Raw genomic sequence first — 8,883 nt, 5'->3', positions numbered from 1 at the left:
ACTATTGCATGCCTAGAAGTAGATGTTGGACAAGGAAGACAACATGATGAATTGTGTTTGCTTGGTTCCGAACAATGTTATATGATTAGAGATCCCTTAGCATGTGACGATTGCTTCCACCTCATATTCGCCAAAACTCCCGCAACAAGTAGAGAGACTACTCGTGCATCCATAAACCTTCAACCCAGTTTTGCCATGAGAGTCCACCATACCTACCTATGGATTGAATAAGATCCCTCAAGTAAGTTGTCATCGGTGCAAGCAATAAAAATTGCTCCCTAATATGTATGATCTATTAGTGTGTGGAAAATAAGCTTTGTATGAACCTGTGATGAGGAAGACATAAAAGCGACAGACTGCATAATAAAGTTCTTTATTACGGGAGGCAATATAAAGTGATGTTCCTCCGCACTAAGCAGACACGCATCCAAACCTCAAAAGCGCATGACAACCTCTGCTTCCCTCTGCGAAGGGCATTTCTTGTACCTTTACTTTTTGCCCCTGAAAGAGTCATGGTGATCTTCACCAATTCCTTATCTCGCCTTTATCTTGGCTAACGTCATATGCTTGGGAAAGATCTGTATTCATATGTCAACTCAGAAGTAAGTATTCATGAATTATTATTGTTGACATTACCCTTGAGGTAAGCAGTTGGGAGGCAAAACTATAAACCCCTATCTTTCTCTGTGTCCAGCTGAAACTTTGATCTCATGAGTACCACGTGACTTGTAGCAATTGTAGAGAACGAAAGGATGATTGAGTATGTGGATTTGCTTTACAAGCTCTTATTCGACTCTTTCTGATGTTGTGATAAATTGCAATTGCTTCAATGACTAAAGGCTATCGGTTGTTACTTCTCGGTAAGGTTCTTGATCCATGGTTTACTTTCTGAAAGAATTGTCACTTTAGCATGAGAGATTATATGTTGGTATTGCTGTTCTGATCATGATCATGATGCATGCATGTTCGTATCTTGTTTTGTCGACACCTCTCTCCCTAAACATGTGGACATATTTATTGAGATAGGCTTTTGCTTGAGGAGAAGCGAGGTCTAAGCTTGGGGAAGTTGATACGTCCATTTTGCATCTTGTTTTCATGTTGATATTTATCGCTTCTTGGGATGTTATTTCACTTCACGATACAGTACTTATTCCTTTTCTCTCTTATTTTGCAAGGTTTATATGAAGAGGGAGAATGTCGGCACCTGGAATTCTGCCTGAAATTGGAGCAAGTTTGAGATACCTATTCTGCGCAACTCCAAACGTTGTAAAAATCAACGATGATTTTTTTCCGGATTTATAAAAAATACTAGGCCGAACAAGTGCCAGAGGGACGCCAGCAGGTGTCCACAAGCCTGCTAGGAGCGGCCACCCCCTGGCCGCACCTAGGGAGCTTGTGGGCACCCAGCTGGCCTTCTGCCCCCCCCTTTTCTGCTATATGAAGGGTTTCGTCCGGGAAAAATAAAGATGAGGCTTCTTCGAGTATTCGCCGCTGCCAGGAGGCGGAACTTGAGTAGAACCAATCTAGAGCTGCGGCAGGACGATCCTGCCGGGGAAACTTCCCTCCAGGAGGGGGAAATCGTTGATACGTCCATTTTGCATCATGTTTTCATGTTGATATTTATCGCTTCTTTGGCTATTATTTGACTTCACGGTACAATTCTTATGCCTTTTCTCTCTTATTTTGCAAGGTTTACATGAAGAGGGAGAATGCCGACAACTAGAATTCTGGCCTGAAAGTGGAGCAAAGTTGAGATACCTATTCTGCGCAACTCATAACGCCGTAAAAATCAACGAGGATTTTTTTCCCGATTTATAAAAAATACTGGGGCGAAGAAGTGCCAAAGGGGCGCCAGGGGGTGGCCACAAGGCTGCACGGTGCGGCCACCCCCCAGGCCGCGCCATGGGGGCTTGTGGACACCCTACTGGCCCACATGCCCCCCTCTTTTGCTATATGGAGGGTTTCCTCCAGGAAAAAATCGGGGAGGAGCTTTTTCGTGGTTTCGCCGCCGACACGAGGCGGAACTTGAGCAGAACCAATCTAGAGCTCCGGTAGGACGATCCTGCCGGGGAAACTTCCCTCACGGAGGGGGAAATCATCGCCATCGTCATCACCAACACTCCTCTCATCGGAGGGGACTCATCACCATCAACATCTTCATCAACACCATCTCATCTCCAAACCCTAGTTCGTCACTTGTAACCAATCTTCGTCTCGCGACTCCGATTGGTACTTGTAAGGTTGCTAGTAGTGTTGATTACTCTTTGTAGTTGATGCTAGTTGGATTAATTGGTGGAAGAGTTTATGTTCAGATCCTTGATGCTACTCATTACCTCTCTGGTTATGAATATAATTATGCTTTGTGAGTAGTTACTTTTGTTCCCGAGGACATGGGATAAGTCATCCTAATAGTAGTCATGTGAATTTGGTATTCGTTCGATATTTTGATGTGTTGTATGTTGTTTTTCCTCTAGTGGTGTTATGTGAACGTCGACTACATACCACTTCACCATTATTTGGGCCTAGACGAAGGCATTGGGAAGTAGTAAGTAGATGATGGGTTGCTAGAGTGACATAAGCTTAAACCCTAGTTTATGCGTTACTTCGTAAGGGGCTGATTTGGATCCACTAGTTTAATGCTATGGTTAGACTTTATCTTAATTCTTCTTTCGTAGTTGCAGATGCTTGCGAGAGGGGTTAATCATAAGTGGGATGCTTGTCCAAGTAAGGGCAATACCAAAGCGCTGGTCCACCCACATATCAAACTATCAAAGTAACGAACGCGAATCATATGAACATGATGAAAACTAGCATGACAGAAATTCCCGTGTGTCCTCGGGAGCGTTTTTCCTCCTGTAAGACTTTGTCCAGGCTTGACCCTTGCTACAAAAGGGATTGGGATACTTTGCTGCACTGTTGCTACTTTTGTTACTTGTTGCTTGCTACGAATCATCTCACCACACAATCACTTGTTACCGATAATTTCAGTGCCTGCAGATTTTACCTTGCGGAAAACCACTTGTCAGATCCTTCTGCTCTTCGTTGGGTTCGACACTCTTACTTATCGAAAAGACAACGATTGATCCCCTATACTTGTGGGTCATCAAGAATCTTTTATGGCGCCGTTGCCGGGCAGTGAAGCGCCTTTGGTAAGTGGAACTTGGTAAGGAAACATTCATATAGTGTGCTGAAATTTATTGTCACTTGTCACTATGGATACTAATCCTTTGAGGGGCTTGTTCGGGGTATCTTCACCTCGAACGGAAGCACAAAGAGTTTCTCCTCAACCTGCTGCACCTACGGAAAATATTTGCTTTGAATTTCCTTCGGGTATGCTTGAGAAACTGCTGGTTAATCCTTTTACAGGAGATGGAACATCACATCCAGACTTGCATCTGATCTTTGTAGATGAGTTTTGTGGTTTATTTAAGCTTGTAGGTGTGCCCGAGGATGAGGTCAAGAAGAAGGTCTTTCCTTTATCTTTGAAGGATAAGGCGTTGACATGGTATAGGCTATGTGATGATACTGGATCATAGGACTACAATCGGTTGAAATTGGAATTTCATCCAAAGTTTTATCCTATGCATTTAGTACATCGTGATCGGAATTATATTTATTATTTTTGGCCTCGTGATAGAGATAGCATCGCTCAAGCTTTGGGTAGGCTTAAATTAATTCTATATTCATGCCCCAATCATGAGCTCTCGAGAGAAATTATCATTCAGAACTTCTATGCTCGGCTTTCTCATGATGATCGCACCATGCTTGACACTTCTTGTACCGGTTCTTTTACGAAGAGAGATATTGACTTCAAATCAAATTTATTGGAGAGAATTAAATGCAACTCTGAAAATTGGGAGCTTGAAAAAGGTAAGGAGTCAGGTATGAATTTCATGTTTGATTGCGTTAAATCCTTTGTTGAGACAAATACTTTTTGTGACTTTAGCGCTAAGTATGGACTTGACTCTGAGATAGTAGCTTCACTGTGTGAATCCTTTGCTGCTCATATTGATCTCTCCAAAGAGAAGTGGTTTAAATATCTTCCTCCTTTGGAAGTCAATGTAGTTAAACCCACTCCAGTTGAAGAGAAAGTCATTGCCTATAATGATCTTGTGGTTCCTATTGCTTACATTGAGAAACCACCTTTCCTAGTTAGGATAAAGGATCGTTTTAAAGCTTAAACTATGATACATAGAGGCTATATTAGAACACCTACACCCCCTGAGCAAATTAGAGTTGAACCTATCATTGCTATTATCAAAGATCTTCTGTCTGAAGAAGTTGAGGGACATAATATTCACTTCTGTGAAGATGCTGCTAGAATTACTAAAGCTCACGTTAGAGAAAACATAGGCCTGTTGTTGGCATGCTTGTGGTTTCTGTTAAGATAGGAGATCATTGTTATCATGGTTTATGTGACGTGGGTGCTAGTGTTAGTGAAATATCTCAATCATTATACGATAAATCAATGATGAGATTGCACCTGTTGAGATAGAACCTATAGATGTCACTATTCGGCTTGCCGATAGAGATACTATCTGCCGTGTGGGAATTGTTAGGGATGTTGAAGTCTTGTGTGGTAAAACAAAGTATCATGCTGATTTCCTCGTTCTTGCTACCGCACAAGATAACTTTTGTCCCATCATATTTGGCAGACCCTTCCTCAACACCGTCAATACTCATATTGACTATGAGAAGCAAATTGTCATTGTTGGCTTTGAAGGTGTGTCAGATGAGTTCAATTTCTCCAAGTTTGGTAGACAACCTCATGAAAAGGAGTTGCCTAGTAAGGATTAAACTATTGCCTTAGCTTCTATTGTCGTGCCTCCTACTGATCCCTTAGAGCAATACTTGCTTGAGCATGAAAATGATATGCACATGGATGAAAGGGATGAAATAGATTGAGTTGTGTTAGAACAATATCCTATCCTTTAGAATAACTTGCCTGTTGAACTGCTTGGGGATCCACCCCCACCAAAGGGTGATCCTGTGTTCGAGCTTAAACAGTTGCCTGATATTCTTAAGTATGCCTATCTTGATAAAAAAGAGATATATCCTGTTATTATTAGTGCTAACCTCTCGGAGCATGAAGAAAATAAGTTACTAAAAACTTTGAGGAAGCACCGTGTTGCGATCAGATATACTCTTGATGATCTTAAGGGCATTAGTCCCACTCTATGCGAGCACAAGGTTAAAACCGATCCTGATTTCAAACCATTTGCTGATCATCAAAGGAGATTAAATCCTAAGATGAAAGAAGTAGTAAGAAAAGAGATACTAAAGCTCCTGGAAGCAGGTATTATCTATCCTGTTGCTCACAGCGATTGGGTGAGTCCGGTGCATTGCGTCCCTAAGAAGGGAGGCATTACCGTTGTCCCTAGTGATAAGGATGAATTGATCCCATAGAGGATTATTACTGGCTATAGGATGGTGATCGATTTCAAGAAACTGAATAAAGCCACTAGGAAAGATCATTACCCTCTGCCTTTTATCGACCAAATGCTAGAAAGGCTGTCTAAACACACACACTTCTGCTTTCTAGACGGTTATTCTGGTCTCTCCCAAATACTAGTTGCACAATCTGATCAGGAGAAAACCACTTTCACCTGCCCTTTCGGTACCTTTGCTTATAGACGTATGCCTTTTGGCTTATGTAATGCACCTGCCACCTTTCAAAGATGTATGATGGCTATATTCTCTGACTTTTCTGAAAAGATTGTCGAGGTTTTCATGGATGACTTTTCTGTTTACGGGTCTTCCTTTGATGATTGCCTCAGCAACCTTGATCGAGTCTTACAGAGATGTAAAGACACCAATCTTGTCTTGAATTGGGAGAAGTGCAACTTTATGGTTATTGAAGGCATCATCTTAGGACATAAAATTTCTGAAAGATGTATTGAAGTCGATAAGGCTAAGGTTGATGCAATCGAGAAAATGCCATACCCCATAGATATCAAAGGTATAAGAAGTTTCCTTGGTGATGCTGGTTTTTATAGAAGGTTCATTAAAGACTTCTTTAAGATTTCTAGGCCTCTTACCAATCTCTTGCAAAAGGATATTCCTTTTGTTTTTGACGATGATTGTGAGGAAGCCTTTGAAATACTTAAGAGGGCTTTGATAACTTTACCTATTGTTCAACCACCTGATTGGAACTTGCCTTTTGAGATCATGTGTGATGCTAGCGATTATGCTGTTGGTGCTGTTCTAGGGCAAAGAGTCGATAAGAACTTTAATGTTATTCACTATGCTAGTAAAACTCTAGACAGTGCCCAAAGAAACTATGCTACTACGGAGAAGGAATTTCTAGCAGTCGTGTTTGCATGTGAAAAGATCAGGTCTTACATAGTTGACTCCAAAGTCACTATTCAAACTGATCATGCTGCTATTAAGTACCTCATGGAGAAGAAAGACGCTAAACCTAGACTTATCAGATGGGTTCTCTTGCTACAAGAGTTTGATTTGCACGTTGTCGACATGAAGGGTGCTGATAACCCAGTAGCAGATAACTTGTCTAGGTTGGAGAATATTCTTAATGACCCACAACCTATTGATGATAGCTTTCCCGATGAGCAATTGAACGTCATCAATGCTTCACGTAGTGCACCGTGGTATGCTAATTATGCAAACTATATCGTTGCCAAATATATACCACCTAGTTTCACATACCAACAAAAGAAGAAATTCTTCTTTGACTTGAGACATTACTTTTGGGATGATCCTCACATTTACAAGGAAGGAGTAGATGGTGTTATTAGACATTGTGTACTCGAACATGAACAGGGACAGATCCTACAGAAGTGTCACTCCGAGGCCTACGGAGGACACCATGCGGGAGATAGAACTGCACACAAGGTAGTGCAATCAGGTTTCTATTGGCCCATCTCTTCAAGGATGCCCATAAGTTTGTCTTGTCTTGTGACGAATGTCAAAGAATAGGCAATATTAGCAAACGTCGGGAAATGCCTATGAACTATTCACTTGTCATTGAACCATTTGAGGTTTGGGGCTTTGATTATATGGGACCTTTTCCAAAATCCAATGGGTATACTCACATCCTAGTTGCTGTTGATTATGTCACTAAGTGGGTAGAAGCTATCCCCACTAGTAGTGCTAATCACAACACTTCTATCAGGATGCTTAAAGAAGTTATCTTCCCTAGATATGGAGTCCCTAGATATCTAATGACCGATAGTGGTTCACACTTCATTGATGGTGCTTTCCGTAAAACGCTTGCTAAGTAGGATGTCAACCATAGAATTGCGTCTCCCTATCACCCTCAGTCGAGTGGTCAAGTAGAGCTGAGCAACAGAGAGATTAAACTAATTCTGCAAAAGACTGTCAACAGGTCTAGAAAGAATTGGTCTAAGAAGCTCGATGATGCACTGTGGGCTTATCGGACTGCCTATAAGAATCCCATAGGCATGTCTCCGTACAAAATGGTGTACGATAAAGCATGCCATTTACCTCTTGAGCTAGAGCATAAAGCTTATTGGGCAATCAAAGAGCTCAACTTTGATTTCAAACTTGCCGGTGAGAAGAGGTTATTTGACATTAGCTCGCTTGATGAATGGAGAACTCAGGCATATGAGAATGCCAAGCTGTTCGAAGAGAAGGTTAAGAGGTGGCCTGATAAGAGGATACAAAAGCGTGAGTTCAATGTAGGTGATTATGTCTTGCTATATAACTCTCGTTTAAGATTCTTTGCAGGTAAGCTTATCTCTAAATGGGAAGGTCCCTATGTTGTTCAGGAAGTGTATCGTTCACATGCTATCAAGATCAACAACACGGAAGGTAATTGTCCGAGAGTTGTAAATGGGCAGAGAATCAAGCATTATATCTCAGGTACTCCCGTAAATGTTGAAAGCAATATCATCAATACCATAACTCTGGAGGAATACCTAAGGGATGTTTATCAGCTTGTTTCAGACTCCAAAAACGAAGAGGTATGTGATTCGGTAAGAAAACAGTGTCTAAAACTTTTCCAGTAGGAACTTTTCTCTGTTTTGGAATATTTGAAAAAAATACAAAAATTGGAAGTAGTCCGGAAAGTGCGCGAGGAGGCGACAAGCCTGCACGGCGCGGGCCCACCCCTTGGCCGCGCCGTGAGTGGTTGTGGCCACCTCGTGCGCCTCCCAGACTCCGTTTTCGTGCATGGCACTCCTTCTGGTGTCGAAAAAATCATTATATATACTCCCGTTTGGTCTGACCCCTGCATCAGGCAGATTTCCTCTTTTTTTTGTTTCGAGCTTGTTTTCTGCCGCAGATCTAGATCAAGATGTCGTCTCAGGAATCTGTGGGGGGAGAACAATCTCCCTCGAGCCTATGGAGAAGTAAATGTTGATCTGAAAAAGAATGGAGGCCAAGGAGAGGCTACCTATAGAAACCAAGGGCAAAACTAAGGAGAGGAATCAGACATGGGATGAAGTGCAATCTGTGCTCAACAAGGAAGAAGTTGAAGAAGTGGATTTCCTCCAACCCTACCTGCACCTACTGTCTCCATCCTTGATTGAACTCTTGAGGTTTTGTGAAACAACTCGTGCTCACAATACTTGTCTCACTCGTGAAGTTGTTTTGCTGGAAAAACGTATTGCAGATCTCCAAGGTATAAATCAAAGATTAATGACCCTCTTGGAGTCAAAGATTGCAACAACTCCACCATCACCACCTAAGGAAGACAACTAAGCATTGGTATGGGCAATCCCCTTGGCTTGTTCCAAGGTTGGGGGAGTTGCCCCGGTATTGTATCACCATCACATCTTTTGCCTTTACCTTTCTTTTAGTTTTCCTTTTCAGTTTTCTCTTTCTCTAGTAGATTAAAGGTCTTAGTGTCTTAGTCTTGAGTTTTGCTTTGTGTCACCCCCGATGCATTCTTGCTCGTGAGCC

The sequence above is a fragment of the Hordeum vulgare genome, chromosome 4H (assembly GCF_904849725.1).
Source record: "Hordeum vulgare subsp. vulgare chromosome 4H, MorexV3_pseudomolecules_assembly, whole genome shotgun sequence".
NCBI classification, from domain to species: Eukaryota; Viridiplantae; Streptophyta; class Magnoliopsida; order Poales; family Poaceae; genus Hordeum; species Hordeum vulgare.
The sequence above is the reverse complement of the archived record's forward strand: the minus strand, read 5'-3'. Positions refer to the sequence as shown.